Source organism: Diadema antillarum, unplaced genomic scaffold (genome assembly GCF_040938485.1).
Source record: "Diadema antillarum isolate AM-2024a unplaced genomic scaffold, OU_Dant_1.0 seq00000798_RagTag, whole genome shotgun sequence".
Lineage (NCBI taxonomy): Eukaryota > Metazoa > Echinodermata > Echinoidea > Diadematoida > Diadematidae > Diadema > Diadema antillarum.
In genome coordinates, this window is record NW_027271682.1 from 141,137 (window position 1) to 167,454 (window position 26,318).

At 39.0% G+C, this 26,318-nt stretch overlaps 1 protein-coding gene and 1 long non-coding RNA gene across 3 annotated transcripts in view; both read left to right on the top strand.

The window, feature by feature from the left end:
* The window catches only part of LOC139739347 (uncharacterized), a 206,430-nt gene that overhangs the window by 19,437 nt on the left and 160,675 nt on the right, over positions 1–26,318 (top strand). Inside the window, exon 1 of one of the 2 annotated variants that reach the window (XM_071649964.1) lies at positions 18,657–18,757. The exons of the other annotated variant lie outside the window; for it this stretch is intronic. The gene's annotated coding sequence lies outside the window, so the exon portion shown is untranslated. Of the gene's footprint in view, positions 1–18,656; positions 18,758–26,318 lie in introns of those variants that run through there. 2 annotated transcript variants of the gene reach the window in all.
* LOC139739346 (uncharacterized) lies at positions 40–4,802 on the top strand. The gene is made up of 4 exons (XR_011711508.1): positions 40–143; positions 1,641–2,028; positions 3,545–3,682; positions 4,265–4,802. It is a non-coding gene; the product is annotated as an uncharacterized lncRNA (long non-coding RNA).

Below are 26,318 nucleotides of genomic sequence, written 5' to 3' on the forward strand. Positions count from 1 at the left end.
CCAAGAAGAGGAAGACCGTGAAAACCAGTGACAGAGTATGGAGATGGTGACAGAAAAATAAAATGTAGAGTCCCAATTCCCCTCCAGACACTAGAAGATAAGGGGCTGAACAACAGAGATGTCATTTCACTTCGGCTGGATCGGTAATAAATTTGTGAAACTCGGAAGACCTCATAGTCATAGTCGTTTCTAGTTCAGTGTGAGTAGGACCTATAACAACTGTTACAGTGTTTAGTGTTGTTAGTGTAACATTAATTGATAGAGATGTCACTTAGAGGATCTACACACACTATTGGCCTACTATTTAGTAATACTGATAGTAGGCCTAGCTAGATTAGTAATTTTGTTAGGTGTCCTATGCCACACCCTAACATTTTTCTATTAAACTAAAAGATATACTTATAAGTTATAGGCCTATCAGAGTTTGCCTGAGAATTTTAATACTCACATATGTGGAGAAAGGCTACATGCAGATTCACAAAAAGGTGTAGACCCTATTCAGAATGCGATTGAGGTATGGTAGGTATCTTAGACCTATGTATTTTGAGACCCATAATTTAATGACATGAAAGTAGAATAGGGCAACATAATCCAGAATACGGTAAAATAGGAATTCGCGTATTATCTACATGCAAAACACTTTATTAGCGTGCCATTTCTTAATGTGAACAGCGATTTATGTGTAATTAATAGAGAAGCACATTTCAAAAAGGAGAAATGTTGAGCCAAATTTGGGATGTCATTCATAGGCAAAAAAATTTCCAGTTATGGTAACTATACACAGCCCAGTCGCTGTACGTACGTAGCGACAGGATTCGCACAGTGTACTTACAGCGTGTGGTCGGGCTACAGCTATAATGGCAGAGAAAAAGGGCCTCGGACTAGGAGTGGTAGACGCTGTAAGTACGGTACGCTGTGCGAATCCTGTCGCTATGTACCTACGTACAGCAACTGGGCTGTGTATAGTTACCATAAGTTAACATGGAAATTTTTTTGCCTATGAATGACATCCCAAATTTGGCTCAACATTTCTCCTTTTTGAAATGTGCTTCTCTATTACACATAAATCGCTGTTCACAGTAAGAAATGGCACGCTATTTGTGTTTTGCATGTAAATACGCGAATTCCTATTTTACCGTATTCTGGATTATGTTGCCCTATTCTACCTTCATGTCAAATTATGGGTCTCAAAATGTCGAAATAAGAAAGTTACGACACTCATCAGAACTGACGTTTGTTACAAATTGGCGATAGGCGAGAAATCCAATTTTACGAAACGACACTGAATGAATGAAAGTGTCAGCGAATCTGGTAACTCTCGGTTTTTACAAAATACTTTGTGGAGACTCAACTGTGTATATGTTGTCATCACAGCTATGATCGGACCAAAAACGTGAATTCACATGTTTGGTAAGGTACCAGTACCTTGCTATTGTCTCCGGTACACATGGCATTGCAAAAATGTTGATTGAAGTGTATCTATTGTGCGTACATACATAAGTGGCTAATGGCGTATATGCATTGTAGCGCAGTTCACTCAGTCTCTATAGTGTAGTGGTTAATGGTGTATGCTTTGTAGCACAGTAGGTGCTAATTGTTGAGAAAGGTCTGTCAGATATTATTGTGGGTATCTTTTGTAGAGCAACAGCCAGCATCGCATTCAAGGACCATCCTGACTAGGCAGCTCAGTGAAGCCAGTGACAGCCCCTCTGGTCAGTTGAGACCAGCCCTCCCAGCTACCCAGCTTGATGAAGCCAGTGAAATTCCCTCTCGTCAGTTTTGACCAGCTACCCAGCTCGGTGAAGCCAGTGACATCCCCTCTCATCAATTGAGACCAGCCCTCCTAGCTAACCAGCTTGATGAAGCCAGTGACATTCCCTCTCGTCAGTTTCGACCAGCTAGCCTATACCCGGCTTGGTGAAGCCAGTGATGTCCCCTCTCATCAGTCGAGACCAGCCCTCCCAGCTTGATGAAGCCAATGACATCCCCTCTTGCCCATTGAGACCAGCCCTTCCGTTGGTACAAAAGGTTTGTACAAACTAACTTTAATTACCTGGTACTATTTCAATACACCTAGATCCAACAACTGTTTTGAACCTGCAAATGAAAGTTAATGTTGATATTTAGTACACAAAACATCAATAAATTGAATAGATAACTCTGTGTTCTCAAACGATGCTGTTCTTATTCTTGCTGTAATTTAACTTATAACATTTTTTTTTAAAACCCAAAGCTGTGGTAGTGGTTAATAAGATTATGGTTGTCTTGATCATTACTTTTAGGGTTACAAGTTACATAGTTTGTACATTGCAGCCACATATAGGCCTACTATATGATTGTATGTGGAATTATACAGACACCCAAATCCCTTGCATGTGGCTGGATTGAAAGACATCATAGGCCCGATATGAGGTTGTATACACAACATATAAATAAATAGGGCCTACTTTGTAGATGGGTAATTCCATGAAGTTGGGGCAGTGTCCATGTATGTAGCATCGTGATATTGACAAAATACATGTCAGCATAACTCATATCAATTATGCTATACATTTATTGTTTGTAGGCTTTACATTTGCATTGAGGCCACACATTTTCCTGGAAATTTTTTGCCATTCAGACTCAATTTTAATGAAGTTATTAAACAATATGTAACACTGTGTCCTGGAGCATCGTGACGTGTCCACGTAGCATCGTGATATTTTAAAATTTGGTCCAAAGAGACAAATTATGGCAATGAGCTTGACCAAAATTTGATGCAATATGCATATTTACAAGGTATGAATAAGATAGCTAAATATCTCAAATTTCCTGTACACAGTTTCAATTTTAAAAGAAAATTACAAAATGTATCACGATGCTATGCGGTGTCCTTTTTTGTGTAAAACTGTGGAAAGGAGAGTTAAGATATTTAGCTATCTGACTAATCTAGTAATTATGCATATTATATCAAATTTTGGTCAAGCTAATTGCCTTAATTTGTCTTTTAGGACCAAATGTTTACTATCACGATGCTACATGGACACGTCACGATGCTACAGGACACCATTACATATCGTTTTAATAATTTCATCAAAATTGAGTCGGAATGGCACAAAATTTCCAGGAAAATGTATGGTCTCAATACAACTGCAAAGCCTATAAACAATACATGTATAGCATAATTAGTATTGAGTTATGCTAAAATGTCACACTTCGTGCCCCAACTTCACAGAATTACCCAGATGCACAATGAGAGGCTGAGGTCATCCCGACGTCATGTGCAGTGTCAACTCATCAAAAATTTGGCTAGGGTCTCTGTAGGTCTTATTTTCCTTTTTGCTATTTAAGTTCTACAGTAGACAGTCTATTTCTAAACATATTTCATGGAGTTTTCTCTGTTGCATGTATGTGAGCACTACAAGATAAAGCTACCTGGTAGACTCTACACTGAAATACATGGGATAGCAAGTTCTGTGACTAAATTTACAGATTGGTGAAGAACTAACGGGACTATCCTAATTGTAAGTCCGTGTTAATGCCTTTCATTGTGTCTGATATACAGATGAACTCCAGTCCAGATGCCCCTGTGAAATGGAAAAAGGACAAGTTCATGAATGCCGTTGCCTTCTCCAATTAGTTGTGGAGGAAAATGCTACTCTGAGGAAAGGACTTGGGTCAAATTGAAGTGGATCAAAACCTGGTGAGAGTGCTGACAGATATTGATTTTATCAGAGCCTGGGCAGATGTAAGGAGATAACAGGTTACTGTAAAAGTGGATATTTTAGCGCGACTAATTTTTTGCGGTCGGGTAAGAAGAGCTTCGCATGTTTATAGTTCCGCGGAATCAAGACATCAACTACTTGAACAAATGGCGAGCAAAAATATTCGCATGCTTTTATTTTCGCGCTAGTTTCGGCTTACGCGAAATGCGTGAAAATTTCAACCAACACCGCAAGAAATTTCCACTTTTACAGTAGTTGATGAAGACGTCCCTTTGGCATGCATATTAGGGAATTTTTATGTAAATATCATAAATAAAATGAACTATTTTCATTGGACTTTCAGCATATAACATAATTGCTTTCATCAGTACTAAACTTGTCATTGCTTGAATGATAGTCTTTAAAGAGAATATTTACTATGTGTATTACTGAATAGTTAATTGAGTCTATATGAGTAGTAAAATAATTTTTCATTGTAAATGTGTAGTAGTTACTTTATTACCAACATTCAGTCATTAGATGAGAGATGAATAGAATGTGCTTGTTGGCCTCTATTGCAGTGGAACAGCTAGCATCACATCCAAGTGCCATCACAGATATCCAGGTTGTTGAAGCCAGTGACACCCCCTCTCGCCAAATAAGACTGCCTCTTCTAGGCTACGCAGCTCGGTGAGACCTGTGACATCCATCTCGCCAGTGGAAACCAGCCCTCTCTGCCACCAAGCTCAGTGAATCCAGTGACATCCCCTCTCATCAATCAGAACCAGCCCTCCCAACTACTTAGCTCCATGAAGCCAGTGACATCCCCTCTCATGTTCTTCTTTGTGGCTGGCAAATGTTTGAAAACTGAACTTGGATGACTTCAATATCATAATTATGTTGAGTGCATCCAAGTGATGGCAATGATAATAGCTCTGACACCAGTTCTTCCTGTAGGCCTACTGTCAATTTATGCCTTCATTGTGTATTATAGCAAAAGACATGTTAGTAATGAAAAAGCTGCACCTTTGTACCAGGATTGTTGGGGATTCTGATAAATGCACATTGAACATGAATAACATCAATTCCAATCATAGACTACATTCATGTGATGGCAGTGATAACTGACATGACACTACATTTATATCTCTGAACTCTCTATTTCTGTCTTTCCTGTGAGGTAACAACAAACATGTTAGTACTCAAATGTGTGAATCAGAATGAAACAGTGAATTGATTGCCTGGAAAATTTGTTCTTGCCCCATGTAGCAAGTAGGGAAAATAAATCCTGTAAACTCCTAAACTGCATGTGCGTTAAACTGTTACTGGAAACTGAAAAATATCCAGGCACAAAGTGTTTTGTCCTTTTTTAGCTCACCTGAGCCGAAGGCTCAAGTGAGCTATTGCGATCGCTCTTCGTCCGGCGTCCGTCGTGCGTCGTGCGTCGTGCGTCGTGCGTCGTGCGTCGTCCGTCGTGCGTAAACTTTTTACATTTTCATCTTCTTCTCGAGAACCCCATGACCGATTTTCACCAAACTTGGCAGGTAGCATCCCTAGGGGGATAGGATCTCAATTTGTTCAAATGGGCACCATGGCCCACCTGGGGGGCCCCAGGGGGGCCCAAACACCCTAAAATTAAGGAATCTTTAAAAATCTTCTTCTCTAGAACCAGAAGTGATAGGGCTTAATTGATACTATGAGTAAGTACATTGATGACTGTAGTTTCAAGTTTGTTCATGGGGGAATCAGGGGTGCCCCCCTTGGGACCCAGGGGATGGGGGTGGGGAGGAGTCCTAATGGGGCCTAAATTGTACATTTTCATCTTCACTTTGAGATCGCCATATCTGATTTTCACCAAACTTGGTAGGTAGCATCCCTAGGGGGATAGGATCTCAATTTGTTCAAATGGGCACCATTGCCCACCTGGGGGGTCCCTAGGGGGCCAAACCCCCTAAAATTAAGGAACCTTTAAAAATCTTCTCTAGAACCAGAAGTGATAGGGCTTAGATGATACTACATGTATGAGTAAGTACATTGATGACTGTAGTTTCAAGTTTGTTCATGGGGGAATCAGGGGTGCCCCCCTTGGGACCCAGGTGAGGGGGTGGGGAGGGGTCCTAATGGGGCCTAAATTGTACATTTTCATCTTCACTTTGAGATCGCCATGTCTGATTTTCACCAAACTTGGTAGGTAACATCCCTAGGGGGATAGGATCTCAATTTGTTCAAATGGGCACCATTGCCCACCTGGGGGTCCCTAGGGGGTCAAACCCCCTAAAATTAAGGAACCTTTAAAAATCTTCTCTAGAACCAGAAATGATAGGGCTTAGATGATACTATGAGTTAGTACATTGATGACTGTGGTTTCAAGTTTTTTTCATGGGGTTGGCGGATTCATTCCCCCCCCCCCCCCCCCCACGCCCTTAGGACCCAGGAGAGGGCTGGGGAGAAGTCCAACACTTGTAATGGAGCCTGAATTGTACATGTTCATCTTCTTCTTGAAAACCTCAAGATGAATTTTGACCAAACTTAGCAGGTAGCATCCCTAGGGGGATAGAATCTCAATTCCTTCAAATGGGCACCATGTCCCTCTTGGGGGCCCCCTAGGGGGCCCACCCCCCCCCCCCCCCACATTGAGGAATATTTAAAATCTTCTGCTCTAGAACCAGAAATGATAAAGCAAAGTTAATACCATGAGTTTGAACATTGATGACTTTAGTTCCAAGTTTGTTAATTGCAGATTCAGATCCAGGACTGCCTGCCCCCTCCCCCCCCCCCCTACCCCCCCGAGTTGAGGGGGGGGGGGGGAGGGATCCATATGCAGACCTAAAGTTTCCAATGTTCTCAGGTAAGAGTGTGCAAGAATGCATGGAAGGTGAAATTGCGATACTCAGGTGAGCGCGTGACCCGCGGGTCTCTTGTTTTTCATTTGGTCTTTTTTCCCCCTGTGTTTCCCAGGTGTTTCAGAGGTGAAAAACTACAATTACTCCGTTACGATAAAATATTGCATCAGTGTTTTAAAGTGAACTTAAGCAGGGCTGTCATGCACAACAGTGTACATCACTGAAGGGCCTTTCACACATTTCATTATTGCTCTAACTATTATTATTATTACTACTACTACTATTGTTGTTGTTGCTAATTTTTCATTACTATCATCATCTTCATAATGATTATTATCCTCATCATTTATGTGATATCATGCCATGTGTTACATTCAAGTGGCACAGCAGGTCCTACACAGTAGCATTGTCCATCAGCATTTTGGAAGACACTTTTTCAGCACAAAATTTTGTGATAACTCTATCAAATCACATTATTATGAGGACAATATTTTTGTGGTAAATGGAGTTTGTGCCCTTGTAATATTCATTGCATCTATATTTTGTGGCCAAAAAAAAAAAAAAAAATATGAATTTTGATAAACAAATGTGTTGGAAGTGCTTCAAACAAGATGTTCAGTTTTCATTCACATAGATATAAAAATACATTGTAATATACATTTTGGTAGGTCCCTACATAATGTTCTACTGATATAATTGTATATGCTCAAACCCTAAACCAATTGTGTTTTGACAATGCAATATGTAGAAGGTCTCCACACTGAAATAGTATAGTGTTCTTTGTACTTGAAGTCATTAACCCTGTGACATTGATTCTTGGACTTTCACTTCAATATTTTTCCCTGCAAATGTGCAAGTTATTTGAAAGTGGTTGCATTTGTAAGGTTCTTTTAATTTACATGTTATAGTATTATTATCATAATTGTTCAATATGATAGGAGTATAATGTGTAGATGCCCAAATTGACTAATGACAGAATGCTGAGCAGTTTCTTTTTTCTTTTTTTTTCTGCAAATGATTACCTTACCTGTGTCAATTGGCAATCTTTGCTTTACAACTATTTCTATTATGACATTTTATATTTAAAAGATATAGGCCTACATGCAAGTAGCCAGCACAGATTTGTTATCTCTACATTGTATATCACATCACATTACTGTGAGAGCAGTTTCTAAATACACGTAGCACATTTGCAATTAGAACCTGTGCTCATGATGCAACACCAAATGCAAATATACATGCAAAGATAAAAGAAAATGTAAGGTCAGTGTACCCTGCTACACACAACTTCTAATGTAGGTCCCATGTACACATGCAATTTATATGTGCACATGAAATTTGTATTTATGCATGGTAGTATAACGTAAGTGTAGGGATTTATTTTGAACCTTTTATTATAAGTGTATCCCCCCTTCTTTTATTACAGGTACCACCCCTCTACACATAAATACGTCAACCCACACATACAGTAGTACCAGTATTCACATCCACATGCATCCACACACCCCACCTACAATTGTATCACAGACACACCACATATCACATGACATTTTCCACTCTTTCACTTCTCACCCATTGTTCCCTGTAATACTGAAATCATGCCTAAATCACCCAAGCCTGCACATCATTTACATATTATTATGAATATTTAGTTTTAACCTTTGTTTCTTTATTTGCATGTTTTGTTATGTTGATTTTGTGTATGCATATTTATGTAACAACCCACATTTACATGTAAACCCATGCCAAATTATGTGAAGAATAAATTGGCTACAAGTTAGTTAGCCAGGGGACTCCTTCCAAGTAACACATGTGTGCTGCCCTAGTGTGCTTTTAGTGTGATGAGTGCTAGAGAGCTAAGTGAACCCTAGTCCTACATAAGTAATGTGTTAGATTTAAATTCACTGAAATATCACAAGATATTACCTGTGTATACAGGCCTAATTGTTAAGCGTCAATTTACCAATGAGAAAAAAATGTGTTCTGATGATAAAAACCCAATCAGGGTTCTAGATAAAACTGAGTGAATGTTGTTGACCTATGTGGAAATAATTGACTTGAACAGATTATTCCTTGTGTCTTGATTTTCTCCTTGTATAGGTGAACAAGACATTGCATCATGCATGGTTGCATTGTACATATGATAAATAAGAAAATGTATAAGATAGCCTCAGAAATTGTTGGATTGGTTATTAGACTATTACAGGTGTCACATTATTCAGTCTAGAAGACTGAAAATGATCTGATTCCCAACATTTTTGTGTGTATCTGTGAAATAATTCCAATTAACCCTATTTATACAGAAAATAGGTAAGGCCTAAGCCATACCAATGACCAACTTTCTAACCTAGTATGTGCATGTGTCAATTGTGAAGAAAATCATCCACAATAAATGTTACAACTATTAAAGTCACATGAAATTACAAATACATGACAAGTTGTACCGGTAATAAAAATGAACTATTGGTTAGTTCCAATGCAAGTTTAGATATAACATTGTACTGGATACTTCGAATTCTCTGGCCTACTCGGTACTTGTGTTTCAAATCTTTGAAGAAAAAAAAAAGGGGGTTTGCCATGAAGATTGCATTGAATTGCATGTACATGTAATAACACAACCCGTTTGTGTTTCATGTAATAATTACATGAATTGTAAATTATTGTAAATTGAGATTTCGTTGATTTTTTTTTTCTACGTAGCCCGACCAGACGCCGTGCGAAGCACGGCAGTTACTGCGTACATGGTACCGACCTAGCTAGCGCTGGGCCGGCTGTGTCCGTCCTTACCCGGAAAAGTTTCTATGTACGTACGTACACGCACAGCCCAGTCGCTGTACATATAGCCCGCCCGGCGTCTGGTCGGGCTACGTATTACTTTACCGCATTCACCTATCCCGCTTTCGGTACTTCTCAACGAAGAATCTTGTAATAAATGGAGTTTGATGGCTTTTAGGATACGTAGCCTACCGAGTCTTCTGACGATAGAACTAGCTCTCATAATATCTTGGAAGAAGGACATGTGAATCTGAAAAGGAGGAGTCCTTTGATTTTAGGTTAGCGCTCTCATCAAATGAAAACACGCAAGATCGTACAGCAGCTCGAGCTTAGAAGCACTAGCACTGGACACTGTGTATGATGATGCGAGTTATGGCAAGTGAAGTGCGGCCAGCGCTCGCCGCGCCCATAGCACAGCCAGCCGTAGAGCTAGCCACAATTGCTCTACGTATAACTACTAGTAGTTCCGCAGCTCACTCGGCATGTTGGCTTGATTTCGCTGTAAGTTGGCTTGATGTTCGCAGTCAACAAGCAGTATTCCGCAATTCAAATACGTATCGCCATCGTATCGAAGGGTCTTTTTCCAGAAAAGTATGTTTTGTTTTTCGCTTTTTAAAACATTTGAGAAGATTCCGATTTCCAAGATATTTTCACACATGTTAAGTTACATATCTACCTTTCATTTTATACCCAAAGCACCTTCTCTTTCGCATGTTTTGCACAACCGAACACTCATCCCCAGTCCCTTTAAACTTCTCGATCTTTTGCCAGTTTGATTGTTTATTTTGCCTTTTTTTTATTATCCATTCAAAATATGTATCATATTCTTAATGACCATTGTGTATCATTATTATATCAGTAATGAAGTTAACTGGACTGAACAGATTGCTATACTGGTATATCAAAAACATTCCGAATGTACACGAATGACTTTAAAACAGACACATTGTGTAATATTTACATTTTTATATTGTGTATTATTTACATTTTTAGGCGCGGTCAGACTGGCAAAAGATCGAAATGTTTGGAGGGGGTGGGGAAAATTCCTCGTTGATGTGGGAAGTTTCGCGAGAAGTTTTGCGGGAAGTTTCGAGGGAAGTTTGCGGTCACACTGACAAAACTTCGAGATCTTAAAGATCGCGATCTTAAACTTCTCGATTTTTTGCCAGTTTGACCGCGCCTATGTACTATAGGTTAGTTTCTTCAGTTTTAGATTGACTCTACTCGAGTCGAGGGTCACGCTCTTTTCATTCCCCAGTGTTGCCTATCGTGACCCTTAAAACGAACCCGCGATATCGTAGAAAAGATTATTTTGCCCCAAAGCCAGTCGGGTAATATTGGTCCGTATCTTTCTATCGTTCTTCATTTTTTTTTTCTTCTTGTCATCTGCAACAACCATGATTGCTATGAAAATATTCTATGCCGAAAGAGCAGTCAGTATTGTTGTTTTTTGACAAGTGCTGAGGCGATTTCAACGTATTGTATCTACAAACTTTTTGTTTAAAACTGTTGTTGTTGTTTTTATACGGCTGATTACACACGGTCAATACTGTATATTGGATATCCAGATAATCATGTTGTAGGGTCACCCAGAGCAAGTTACTTATAATTGGTGCTTATGCTACACTGAGTATAAGTTACCTTTAGTGTACTTCGAGATCTGACTCTGAAACTTGTTTCTTCTGTAGACAGATGAAAATAAAGTCGTTTTAAAAAGCATTTGCTCTGGAGTTTATACTCATCGTCTCTGTTATTCCTTTGAAATTAGATTAGAAGCGTGAGCCTTTCAGACGACAGCGCTGTTTATTGCACTCGGAGTCCAACTTACACTCTTGAAATGCACCTATACTAAATGTGAAGTATAAATTCAGTTGCATTGCCTACCGTGGCATGTTCTACACAAACCCAGCGCCTCAATGGTTCTAAATCATCGTCGCTTGATTTTCTCTGAAAATGGCGGTCATCATTACTTTGTGGCCCATAAGCAATATTGACGCCGTTTTTCCTTACTCATTCTGTTCACGGAATAGCGCCCAAATATTTTATAATTTAACATGATGGAACTATATAATAATGTATGGCCGATATTGAGTTTTAGTTATTATAAATTATGTCGTAACGCAAAAGCATTATCTCTACGAATAAGAAGAAAAAAGGCTCTAACAAGAATATCATACATGTTATATTGACAAATGTTTGTAGAGAGATTGAAGCAAAGAGAGAGGGGAAAAAGAGAGAAACATTTCCGCCAGTCTGAATAAGTATTCAAGTTGGATTTCATGTATGTGATTTAGAGTGTTTGTGTGTGAGTATGAGGGTGTGTTTGCATTGATGTGCGGATGTAGCCGCAGCCTACTGAGGTTTGTTCTCAGAACCCAATTATGGGCATGACATTTGCTAAAAAGAAATCTTCTACTATAACCTGCTAAAAAGAGTTCTCGAATTTCCGCGCGTGCATTACGAATACGTACTTGTCAGAATGCATTATCACGGGCATCCGTCGTGGTATACAGCTTTATCCAATACAAATTCTGGGTTAATGGTAAGTTGAGTGGAAAAATGGCTTCAACACCGCCGAATGCAAAACGAGGACATTACTCTTTTGACACATGACATTTTCGAGACATGCGGAAGCATGGGGTAAATATCCGTAGCTTTAAGGAGCATAATTCTACTTTCCGTTGATTTCAGACAAGCGCGGTTATCGCCCTGAACCCGTATAAGAGTATAGAAAGGATATAGGCGTTCCTGCGAGCGAAAAAAAAAATGTCCTCCTTCTTTCAGGACTGATGGGGGAGGAATATAGGGGGTGCGGCCCGGCAAGGCGGTGAGAGGATTAATGGAAGCACAGCTAATGTGGTGGAAATGCCAAATTACATAGCGTTACGTGACCCTGCATCGGAAACAACTCAATATTAGCGGCGGTAATCGGATATGGATTGGCGATCATCACGTTGGTGTAGACTCACTCCCATCTGACAAGCACGTACATCTTGGTTGATTGTTCGTCAATTACTGCTAATCAACATCGCCAGTTCTGTTTGCTCATCCGTATGAAGTATGGACTCTTCGACCCGAGAGTCAGCTCCGTATATTTGATAGGTGGGCGTATATTGTTTTGCCTCATCGAACTGAGGAAAGTAGGCCTATAAGAAAAAAAAATGAGCGCCGTGTGGACAGTCATCCTTAGAAAGAGCATTGATCTGTCAAACAGCAATTTCGCGAAATCACCATTGCGTTATCAACTCTAGGCTCATTAGAGGGATGAACAATACAATTGGTGGATTCATTTATTGCGTTGAAAAGTTAAATTTGATTTAATTTCTGACAAAAAAGTGAATGTTCAAAATTCAATGTAAAATAGTCACAACACGCACATAATCATATCACTCTTTAGCAGTACTCTCACTGCACACCAGGATAAAATTGATTAATGGTTTTGCTGTCCACTATCTAAATACGCTAAGCCGAATCTTATGGACTTTCTTCAAGCGTTGGCATAAGATAGAAAAATGTTACTTCATTCATTTTGTAACTATATGTGACGATATTCTGTTCTATGTTCAATCGACTCCGATCGATCCAGCCGCATCAGGAAAATGTTCACAAGTATGACACAACAACTTACACGGAGGCACTTTTGTCCGTCAGATATTTATACTCTTATACTCTCATAATTATTTGTTCTCAACCTTTTCAGTATCTAAAACCACCAGTAAGCAAATGACAATAATATTGGTAATAATAATCATGATATTGACTGTAATTATGCATGACTGCAGCCATATCAATGATGATAATAATCATGAAAAAATAATTATATTTCAAAAATGATATTAACGGAAATAGTATTATAAATAACAATGAGATCAGTGTTGATAATGACAAAAATAATAACATCAAAGGCACTCGGGCAGGTGGAGGCAAGATGTGCTTCCGGCAAGGCGGGTGGCGCGCCAATGCCCGTGACATATCTCGCCTCGCCCCAGGCGGCACGATTCCAATTTGAAACGTAATCGCTGCCCGCCAATGGTGGTGGAAGCCAATCCCCGGATCAAACAAGGCTGTGTGATGTGCTTCAATTTCGAGTCACAATTCCTGGAATCCGCGGGACCGGTGGTATCATACCCAAAGCATTTTGTGCAGAGCATTATGATTGAGAATAGCTTCAGCTAGAGAAGAAACATATTGACATCTTGTTGGATATTTCAATGAAAGCAAAGAGTAACTGAAATTGAAAATCTTAGGAGAACTTTTAACTACTTGGTTTTAATAGGGAAGGTACTCTTATTTTCCTTTGTTGCCGATATGTATATATCTATCTATCTATCTATCTATCTATCTATCTATCTATCTATCTATCTATCTATGTATATATATGTATATATAGTATATATATATTTATATATATATAATTATATACATAATAAGAGAATGATATAATGTAATATATTTCAATATGATATAATATTACAGTATATAATAACTATTTAAGGATATATGTGGGTTGTTTGTGCGTATTGTGTATTGCATATTACTATGCTTTTTTCCATCCATGAGCAGCTGCTGTAATATGTACCTCCCGCCACAAAAAAGGTGCAAAATTATTACAAATGAGTGACAGTCTTGAACAAAAATTAGGGAGATATCTGATCCACTTGACAGTTTCAAATTCAGAAAAAAAAGTCTTCTCTCTCATTTGTTTTCCTGATAGTATATCATCAAAGTGTTCTTTTGTTGCATTTTGTTTTTCATTCACTGCGTCTGCTCAACTTTCTTAAAAATCTATCATACTGTAACTTCAGATCTTCGGAGTCCCTTCTGGGTGCAGAATCTTTATATATTTCTCATTTTCTTCTAAGGCATTTGACGTATCGACCAGGTGTCGGGAATATCATCGTTAAATCAATTTCATTCGTGAAGTGGTTGATCGTAACACTTACTAGTTCGATTGAATCTGTCATAGTTTTTGAGTCTGTTAGGTTTATTACATATCTTACGCATTTATATCTTATAGCTGCAATTGATATGATAGGAAGAAAATATGTTATTGGAAGTATGTGGAGGAGTATACGGTGGTCCAACCGAGATAGATTGAGAGAGAGATAGACAGACAGATAGATAGATAGATAATAGATAGATAGATAGATAGATAGATAGATAGATAGATAGATAGATAGATTGAGAGGCAGACGGGGAAGGACAGGAGGGAGAACGAAGGAAGGAAAGGAAAATAGTAAAGAAGAGCTAGATAGGCAACAAAGGCAGATGCTTTGCTACATTGTTATTATTCTTGTGTCATTCAATATTCCCATAGAATTTCACTTCACTTAATTTCCACGATTCCGAAAAAGCAACAGATGATACACAGTCATGGACACACCTACTTGCACTCCGCGCCTTTGTGCCTCCAGAGTGACACAGTGAGTTTATCCTCGGATATTGCAAGATGGGAAGAAAATTTGACTAAATCACGTCTATAATATTTACATTATCTTATTAACTCTGACATTTAGTCATGGCTTCGTTAACTCAATCACACTTTCAGCTTGTTGATGAACGAACACTGTGGTCGAAAGTAGTCGATCAGACTGGAAGGTTCATGTGTGTCTTGCTGTGCAAAACGGGTTAATACCGCTGTGCGCAGACTGGTCGAAGGCTCTTCAGGTGATACGGAACTTGGAATGCCGTCAGGGGCCCGTCGGGGGTGATAACCTATTTTCGAAGCCACGTTGTTTATCTGATGGTCCTAAGACAATGGAAAGCACTCTGAGGTGTGGCTGTTATGTGAGATTATAAGAAACAAGAAAAAGAAAACCTCATTTTGTTGATTGTTGGTGAGGAGGAGGGGGGGGGGGAGGGGTTAAAGGCACCAAATTGTTAAGTAAACAGAGGCTTTAACGAAAATTAATGTTACTTATATAATATATTATCGTATTTATGCATGGATTAAGCGAATGCGAAAGGGACAGAAGAGAAAGAACAAAAAACGACGAGTAATCATAATCATGGTATACATATATTGTTCGACGGGCCGACATTTGATGTTTATATTTTTTTTTTCTCTCCCTCCCATCTTTTCTCCGTGAAATTGACGATCTGGAGGCTAGAAGCCTCACTCAAGACTCACATTTTTCACCGGACATTCAATTGCTAACTCTCTGTTTCTGCAACAGATATGGCGTAATTCAAATGCTGTTGATCATCATCATCATCATCATCATCATCATCATCATCATCATCATTTTACGTAGAAACGTTTTCAAAAAACATATGATATGAACAATAAGATGTTTGTGGCATGTCCTGACTGCTGTGTCAAAACGCAAGGGGGACGCACGTGTCATGAAAATGATGTAGGCCTAAGGCATTATAAAACAAAAGCAAAAAACAGAACCTTTTTATTACTGAACTCATCCCTACCTTAGTCCCCCATCATTCCCTCTCCTTCTCTGTCTCTCTCATTTCTCTCACCTTTCCTACCTCTCTTAAAAGTCTCGTTCCAATCAAGCTGTCATTGAACCCCGATTGAAATGGGAAAGAAAATAAAGAAAGCAAGAGAGAAAAACAACAACAACAACATAAACACCATAAAGAAGAGCAAAGGGTAATAGACCCATGCATCATTTGACAGGGGCGAAATTGGAAACGCGGGATTGCAAATAGCACGCCAAGAAAATTCAGAAGAAGAAAAAAAAAGTAGACAAAGTCATGAAGGCAAGACGAGGCAATGATGAGGAACGGTCAAGTGCACGAATGACCAGTGGTCAGTGTCCAGGCAGCGGCAAAGCTGCCCTTCACTTATGATAATCTTCGTGAAGCCGAGCCGAGTCCCAGTGGCTGGAAATGATTAATCGGCCAGCAGAAAACGCTCACGGCTGCATGTCATTATCTTTTCTTTTTCAGCTTGTCTTTTTTTCTCATTTGACTTTCATTTCAGTCCTGAACACTCAAACCCAAACACGCACTTTTACACATAGGCACACACACGGACACACACACACACACACACACACACTTACACACTGACACACTAACACATATATATGCACACACGCACACACACTCGCACGCAGCCGTTAAAAAGAACCACACATGTCAGTTTTGTTCGTGGGGTAAGACAGTTTCAGTGATTGAAGGTATATTTAATACACTTACACGCCTCACGAGATACAATTTATTATTGTGGGCTTACATTTCCGGTGTGCGAAGCATTACTACAATTTCAGGGGCGGATCCAGGAATTCTCTAAAGAGGGGGCGTGATTAATATTTCTGGTGCCACTTCCGGGTTTTATTTCATTGTTTTTCTTTTTATTTCTTTTGTTTTTTACGAAAAATAAAGGGGGGGGGCGTGCGCCGGTTGCGCCCCCCTCTGGATCCGCCACTGAATTTACCACTATAATTACCACTGACAGTACACCTGTTACAGCATTCACTATTACACACGATGTGCATTGACTTGGTCAATATCATACATGTTAGTGAAATAAAACAGAATGTGATAAATTCCTGACATCTGATGTTGTGAATGACAACTTACACCCATGACGATATCAAAAGCATTCTACAAGGAACATGGCCCCACTAAGTCTGAAATATAATCACTGCCGTAATCAAACTGGTGAGCTCGCAAATTAATGATTGGGAAATAGGCATGGCATGTCAGTCACTGTAAATCTCATTATTTGGCCACGTGTGAGGACAATGTTTGCCGGTCTTGTCAAGATGTGAGGAGGTTGAGAGCAAACGACCAGCTCAGCAACAGTTTATTGCTCTCATCTCCTCAGAGGAATAAATTTTAGGCGGCACAACAGGCGTGACAAGCTGAAGTAACATTCGGTTGCCATGACTCGCCGATTGTTGACGTCATCGTGATGTCACGGTTTATTTGCTCTACCTTTCCAGCAAGAATTTATACCATGGCATTTTGCCGACAACTTAATTCCATCTGTTTCCCTCCCTTTTGTCGACAGGAACAACAGAGTGATTAAATGTTATCGTTTTTGGTTGGGGAGAGCATGAACTTTAGCTATGTCTTCAGGGGATATGAGGTCCTAGTGATAACAGATGTAACAAATCACTCTTCACCTTTTGCGTAGCTTTTAGTTGGTGTTAGGACTGAAAATAAGCCACGCCACGAGTAGGGTCACTGAGGGGAATAGAGAGGACGATGAATAAACAGCAAACGGAAAATTACCGAAAGAACAACAGCAGCCCAAAAAGAGTTTGAGCAAGGTAAACTAGTATTGGATGAAAACTGGTTCGGCCTATCTAGAGTGGGTGCGTCGCCTAGCAACGAGGCCCGATATCTCTCAGATACCCTTTCGAACATCCCGCCCCTTATCACGAATGTATGTGTTGTTCGTAGTGTGCAAGAAAGGGGGGGGGGGGGGCAATAGGGGGAGTTCTTAGTAAACTACAGTAGTGTAACAATGATTATTCGTTACAGTTGCCTCAATTTTCATCTTAAATTGGACCCTTGGAAAATTGTCTAACAACGCTGAAGAATTCATTTCATGGGCCAAGTTCTTTCTTATTGTAAGATATTATTGAAAATATATAAAATGATTTTTTTTAACTTACATTAAAGATGATAAGCTGATGATGTCAATTTGAGAAATAAAGTCAAAGGCCAAATTATCATTTATGGTGAAAAAGGGAAATCTCTAAATTTGAGAAAGACATAAACCAAAGAGAGAAGGACAGAGAGAGAGAGAGAGAGAGAGAGGAAAAAAAGAAAACGACGGAAGACTTCCTTAAGGTAAAATTTATGACATTATTGACAAGTGTACAGAATATTATATTTGTATTTCATCAATTTCGTATTACAAACAAAACGTTTCAATGATGTATACTTGTATTACACTAGAATATCGACATCAACTTTCATCTCCTGGTCTCGAAAAGGCGCAATGGCTGACAGTATACAACATTCACTGCATAGGCTAGAGGCAGCCATAAGGGTGAGCCTTTCTCTAACGGGGATATGAAAGTTAACTCCCGTCCACCACGTCCCCATTCGGGTTATGCCGGATGTTTGATGCGCGTGTTGATAACAGGAAGTGTAAAGATTGATGAGAGGTGTGTTGATACCCCGTTCCCCCGCCCCGCCCCGCCCTCCTCTCTCCCCTCTTTCGTCACTGTTATCTGGAGACCTGCCTGCAAACACTCCCGGCAACATGCCTTACATAGCATCACACACCAGACCAATCGCCCTCCACGTTCCTGTACTCTGACCCTTTCATTGTATTGCTATGATGTCCTTTCCATCTTCCATGTTGCTACGTGCCGAATTCCGTCTCACGTCTGTCTCATGTACTATACGAGTGCGATGTGTCAACATCATGTGCACGGTCTTGGTTGCTTAGGCACATGACAGGTAATTTGCAGTCGGTAAAGCTTGTCCCGGTTGAGACGCCACGCTGCAGCAAATGCCATGGACAAGCTTTGACAAGTAAGGTTTCTTTTTTCTCGTGATTATGATCAACAACAACTGTCCACCCTTTATTAGATGTCCTCATTAGATATCACCACACATCGAAAGCTACGGGTTAAGTCATTACATTCCTTGGGTGCGTCTTGTGGTTGCGTTAATTCTTGTGTTAGTGTGTATTGTGTGCGTTGTTTTCATTTTGTTTTCTTTTTGGGCGGTGATTTGATCTGGTTTGTTTTGCATCTTTATTCTCTTCTTTCAGTATGTGGGAAACGACATCAGGTTATGATGGCAAGCGATGAAGGGGCAACATAACGGCTACAAAATAAAGCAGATCGTTTCATTTTCATTTGCCTTTTCCTTTCTTTTGTGCGTGTTGTGTGTGTGTGTGTGTGTGTGTGTGTGTGCGTGTGTGTTGTATGTTTGATAGTTGATGCTATTGTTCGTATTCTTCTTCTTCTTTAGTGTTTAAGTCTCCATAACAGGCGACAACGACAAAGAAACGTCTAAGATTAACATAGAATCTACGTTTCATTTAGATTTTTCTATAGATCCAACAACTGGAATGTCAATCTAAAAACACAGAAGTTCATGGAGATTTATAAACCCGGGCTGAATATTTGAGAAAAGAAAACACAATAATTGGAGAACAAGCAGTCATTAGCTAAGGATCATTAACACCCTACTACTTTATCGGCTGCAATGTACAACTTTCGACGCCATTAAGTAGTCATTTCAACTGTGCGAAGACGTGAGCTTGACTAAGGCACTTATTTTTTTTTGGTCTTAGAATAATAACACAGCAGCTAACGGCAAAAATGCATCAGCTCTCATTCACAGGATGTGCTAATGTACTCATATATAATGTAAGACCGACAAGCTTTTGATAACAAATAGGTACAAACATTTAGATTCCAAAACACAAAGAAAAAGAAAAGAAAAAGAAAAGCTGCCTTGTGCAGAAAAAAAAAGAAACACCTTGAAAGCACAATCAGCCTCAACATCCTAATCCTTCAAACGAGAGGCAGGGAAACATGGAGTTGAAGACTGAAAGGCGGTGTCCCGTACCATTAGTTCCCACTCCTATCAGCTCCCCTCCCCCTCCTCTAAATGCTAGAAGTCACTGCCTGCCAAGACTCGTCCACGAAAAAGACCTGTTGCTGACAAGGAGAAGGAGAGAGCATCCCGCCGTTGCTATGGTAATAGCGGGCATCGACATGTTGTGATGAAGTGTTTGCGGCTTTGGCTCTTGACGTCATAGTGAGCGATCAGTCTCCAAATTTAGACGACATGATCTAAATTTCCTGCATAAAGTCAATACCTGTATTTCTCTCCTCTCCCTTAATACTGCGAAGACTTTCCTACGACTAGTTCATCTCACTCGGTTCTCTTATTTAGCAAGTTCATCTTAAATTCTTTTTTTTTTGTTTATCTTTTCTTTTTAGTAAAGAGTAAAACTAATTTTTGAAGTATCTATGAACATAAACACGCCGAGCCCTCGTTGGAATCTCGAAAGACGTCATATATTTTTTCTGCTTTCAAGACTTAATAAGTTATGAAAAAAAAAACGCGTCCCAATCGAGATCTTAATTTTGAAAGTAGAATAATGAGACAAAACAATTTTTAAACCTTTTCTCCCCTGTAAGGATGTTAGGTATTAATCATCTAAACCGATTTCTGGTAAATGTGTCTGAAAAAAAAAATAGCCTTGAACCCCTGCTCATGACATTGCCGTCTTAGTTTGGTTTTGTTTGTAATATCGTCGTCGTCGTCGTCGTCGTTGTTGTTGTTGTTGTTGCTGCTGTTGTTGTTTTGGTGTTGTTTGTTTGTTTTTGTTTATTTGGGGGGGGGTGTATATTCTTCGGAAGGCGTGTAGATTTTTCTCCTTGTGTTTTTTCTGAAGTTATTTCTATGATTTATATGTTGTTTACATGAAAAAGAGTAAACAAAGTAAAGTCTCCAGCAGAAACCGCAAATTTCTGTTTTGTTAGTGTGTATGTTTGTTTGTGTTCGCGTGTGCTTGCTTGTGTGTTTGTGTTGATTGTATATGGGCATGTTATGTGTGTTCTCAAGCAACGTAATGGTCACCGTGCAGAGATATTTCAACTGCCAAAACTTTCTTAACATTATAATGTATCCCATTTCTCTCGAACGTCTGTTGGCGTACTGCTAAGATTAAAAAATTACCAATAAAGTAACAAACAAACTGTATTTTACTTTAAGCAGAGAAAATGTTTAAACCTTCCATTTCCTTTTCAACGCAATCAAAGGTTGACACTCTGTTCAGATTGTCACTAATAACGTATTGAGTCCTGGTTACTTTCAATGTACAGCACTATTTATCACGCTTTTCCTTTACAAACAGTATTGTGCTTGATAATATGAATAACACATTTTTCTCTTCGGATTCTAAGAAAAATTCTTGATAGTTTTTTCACTCATTAACGGATATTTAATCTCTCAATTCTTGCGTTGAGTGTTAGGTTTGGCCGAAAGAAATATGAACACACATACTTATCGAGCTGAATATTACAGTATGTGGAAATGCTCAGTGAAAGCCTAAGTGTCTTGTATTGGATATTCTTGGGGACTAATTTATACATTGCTGCCAGATCTACAACGAGCGTACCTCGCGACAGGCAGACAGACATATTCTTAGACTATGCATGTCAGATGCATTTTAACTAGTAACCTGTTGCTTGGTGAGACGAGAGATCTGCCCGTTACTATGGCGACAGCGGGCGTCGACATTTCGCCATTAAGTCAGTATCTTTCTCTCTTGACGTCATCCTGTTCCTTCTTTTAGATCAAGACCACAGAACTATATAATCCCCGAGCATTAATTTACTTTATATAGTCTGCGATAGATGAGGGTATATTTTGGTGAATATTGCTTGTTTTTAAACTATATCATTCTTTATTAAGAATTCTTTATTATATTCAAATCATAGTGATATCTTTGTAAATGAAAAACACACCAAGCAAGCACACTAATTATGTATATATATATATATATATATATATATATATATATATATAAAGAGCGGGAAAAACAGACCAAAAATAAAATAGGATATGTCAAATACGGATATTTTTCTTCCATGATATTCCGAGAAGATTTTGACAGCCTTAGACAACCTGAATTTAGAATGAATTTGTTACTAATAAATGTGTGCCCTGGAGCAATTTTCATTTTTTTTAAATACATTTTCGGTACTTCACCTTGAATCCCCCCCCCCCCCCCCCCGCTCACGCACGTTAACTCATTTTGTAATACACAGAGCCATGAAACACTAAATGAGAAATACAAACCAGAATAAAGCGAAACCTCTGGATGTAATCTAATCTACGAATGATATTAGATTAGGATTACCGTTCAACGTTTACACGATAATACAATATCATATGGAAACAGATTGTTCAACGAAATTTGATTTTGAATTTCAATCCGTTATGTATCAAAATGCAAACACGCAACATTTCCGAGAAATATCAAATGACGCCACAAGTACGACCCCAAATATTGTGAAACAGCATTTCAATTGCCCGCCTCCGAGTAACATATTTCCTTGTAAGCTTGTACTACAATGTCAAGGATTGCATTATGCAACAACAAACCGTATTCCGCTGATTATTGCAAGGTCCAATTGTCATAATTTTCTATGGTTTGAATGCCTTAGAACTCTTGGAAAACCTGTGAAGTTTTCAGGTAACATAGCTATTATATATAACGCATATAAATCCTGACATCTTTATCAAGGTCATTCTCTATGGGACATCAATAGTGTACGTTCGACACGATGTATTTTGAGTGCTCAGAAAATGGTAAGGTTAGCCCATTATCAAGATCATAATCTTATGTTCTATTACATTCTACCACCTGTATGGCACATAATTCACTGGTACACAACAAAGGGGGAAGGGATAAGAAACGAGAAGAAATATTTCACCAAAACGCAAATGGCTTTTATAATAAAGGTACAAACTTTCCTGGTGTCGATGCCTAACTCAACTCCGGTAACATTATCATATATTCATTTTCGTGTTTATGTACTTTTGAATTTATGTATTTATGCATTGATGTATTCAATTCTTTTTTCGATTTTTTTTTTATTCACAGGATAATCCATGCAGAGCCGAAAGGCCTGCTTTACAACGGAGCCCTGTGACATTAAGATATTATATTGCTTGAGGAGGGGTCTATGAACAAAACACACAAGATCAAAACACCAGGATACATAGAAACATGCAAACTACTGCAGGAACCAGCATAAAAGACAATTATTATTACAGGATGAAAATGTTAAAAGCATAGAACAACTGGGTCAGAAAAAGAGAAACAATTAAGAGTGAAAAGTATTGCAAATATCAACTAGTTTATTTAAATGATAGTGAAAATATCATAGGTAAAACAGGGAACAAATTGAAAGAAACATAAAGGGCCATGTTTAAAAGATTTTGCTCACTACTAATTCAAAACTAACAGTCTGTGTTCTATGGCAAGGCAAGGTACAGTATAAGATTATTGGAAACAAGAAACACTACAAATATGTTACTGTCTTTAAATGTTTGTAATTTATGATGATATTGTAACACTTGTAAGATTTAAATAAAAATAGAAAATAACACTTTAAAGTCTTTCATTATTGTGATCATAGTCATAATCATTCTTATTATTGATATCTTGTCATTCAAACCATTTACGAATTATTTGTTGTCACTTAAAGGAGACCTCCGGATGATTTTCAGATTTTTACATTTGAACAACTATAAATTAGTTATACTGAGGTCAGAGTTTCCGAATTTGTGATGATTGGGATGAAGAATAAGAATATTTTCAAAATTTAGAACAAATTGCAATGAACAAGGATGATGACATGGCAGAGTCACCATAAGAATGTATGAGTTGGGGCTCATGGAAGCAGAACAAAAGAAGAAGGCATGCATAGATTATGCGCAGGTGAACTCGCAAGCAAGCGGTATTGTAATGAAATTACACTGCTACATTTCTGAAATATGTGAACCTCCTATGTCATCATCCTTGTTCAGTGTAATTTGTTTAAGGTTTTTCAAAGTATTGTTTCTCTGCTCAAGAACCACAATAAATTCCACAAATCTATACATGGAGTTGTCGATTTATGTACTACATGATGTGAAATTATGAAAATCACCTGGAATGTCCCTTTAAGGAAGAATGATGTGCCTTCTCACAAGACACAGAGAGAGAGAGAGAGAGAGAGAGAGAGAGAGAGCAACAGACAGACAGACAGGCTCTGTTTACCTTATTCTCTGTTATCAAAGGAAGGGAAATGTATATGCTTTGCCGAAAAATAAAGTAAACTTTGCAGTTGAAATTGAATATATTTCAGAAATGTAGCAATGCAACTCCATTACAATACCGCTTGCTTAGCAAGGTCACCAGTGTAGAATTCATGCATGCCTTCTTCTTTTGCGCTGCTTCCTTGAGCCCCCACTCATGCATTCTTATGGTGAGGCTGCCATGTCATCGTCTGATATTCATTGTGATTTGCTGTGAATTTTGAAAACATTCTTATTCCTCATTCCAATCACTACAAATTCTGAAAGTCTATACCCAGTAAAACCAATCTATAGTTGCTGAAATGTTAAAAGTCTGAAATCATCCGGAGCTCTCTTTTAAAGGTGCATCGATTGCCTAGTCAGTGTCAGTTTAAAATTATTATGAATAATTATATAATATTGGATGGCCTTGAGGTTAATACCAGGAAATATTGGACGAGCTATGCAAAAATATTGGACGAGTCCAATATTTTGCTTAGCGAGTCCAATATTTCCTCGTATTGACGTAAAATAGGACATCCAATATTGTCATTATTATCCTACAGAGGATTTTAGCAAGGAATATTTTCACTTACCCTTTCTGTCTCTGAGTGCTGTATGGTCTCCTACTGTACTTGATCCTGACATGGGGTATGGTACACTCTTCAGTGCAAGTTAATCCACTTCATTCCCAGATAAAATAGTGATCTATGTATTTTGATGTACATTCCAAAGGAAACTTAGATCAACGTCGAACTAGGCCAAAACAAATCTTCTGTTCTTGAAACAAGTCTAGTAACACAAAGAACTCTAAGTCTGAAAAAATGTCAATTCGAACACCAGTCTATTTACAAAATAAACCGACTTCCATCTCTATTGGAAGTTATTGTAGTTGATGGTTATGTTGCTGCAGTTGTTAAAGACCGGGGGATGTATTTGCATACTTGTGGTTGTATTGCGAGAAGCACTGGCCATGTTGATATTGTGAATTCGCTGTGGTTGAGGACCAATTATGTCATAAATTAATGCAACTTGGGAGTCAGAGAGAATAGGACTCTCTTCTTGGTCCTGCTCATTGTACTCATGTAGATCTACCTCACTTTCACCTGCTCTTGTTTGTTTGGGTCCTGGACCTTGACGTGATGGTTGGTCTTCATGTACTTCTGGATCATCACACACGTCTGGAGATACACTGGTCTTATCCCGCGAGTGAGTAATTGTGGAAATTAATGCATCAGACAATTCTCTCTTGCGCTTGCCGGTAACTAGTCCAGTGTAGCTTCCGAGGCTAGCCTCATTGTGATGCCCAGAAATGCTGCAGATATCGTGGGCACTGAATCCCGTGCGATCGAGAATTGTGATAGCAGTGGCACGAATACAGTGGTTAGTGTAGATGCGTGACAATTCAGCTTTCTTGCTAATAGTAGACATCATTTCGCCCAATGTTCTCTGGCCCATTGCCATGTTTTTGTACCAGGAATTTGTCTTTGCCTTTGGTACTTCTGAAGTGATAGGTGTCTGGAAAAGGGCACTGCATTTCGGGATCAGTTTCGAAATGTACTTTTCATAGGAAGATACTAGACACCCAGGCTTTCCCGATGAGTACATACGTCCTGCATCTACTCTACTATCTGGGTTGTCTTCTCTTGTTTTCTTTGATAATTCGTCTTTACTTTGATAAACGTACTTTCTTCCGTTGCTGTCCTGATCTATCTTAAAATGATCTGGAGTTAGTTCACGAAGATTTTCACGACCTCGACGACAGATGAATAGCATCAGTTCGAAGAAAACTTTGTACTGGAGACCTTGAGGAGTATCCTCATAAAATACCCTGATTTGTAGAGCTGATCTATGTCCTCCTCTGAGATAGGACTCCTATGGGTTGTATCTCCCTTTCCAAGTGTCTTCAACTGCACGAGGGCAGCTTGAGAAGCAACACTTGCCTCACTGAATTCGACGTCTGTAGTTATGTCTATAATTCTCACTTCTTTGCCATCAGGTCTTTTTAAGTGTCTGTTCAAACCTTGCCTGATTGCCAGCAGGCTAGCCCTTTTGTAGTGATCTCCGTCTACCTTTCTGACTTCTAGATAGAACTTTCGAAGAATACTTGCAAGATCGGGTTTGTGAAGCTGTTCGAAATCGGTATCTAAGTTTTTCTCACGCAGATAATCTTTGAATACACTCACCGAGATCTTGGTGGCTTTGTGCGTATTCTCACTGTCTTTTTTATTCAGAAGTTTTTCATAATCCTCTGTATCCAGATCTGCAAATCTCCGACGAGCTG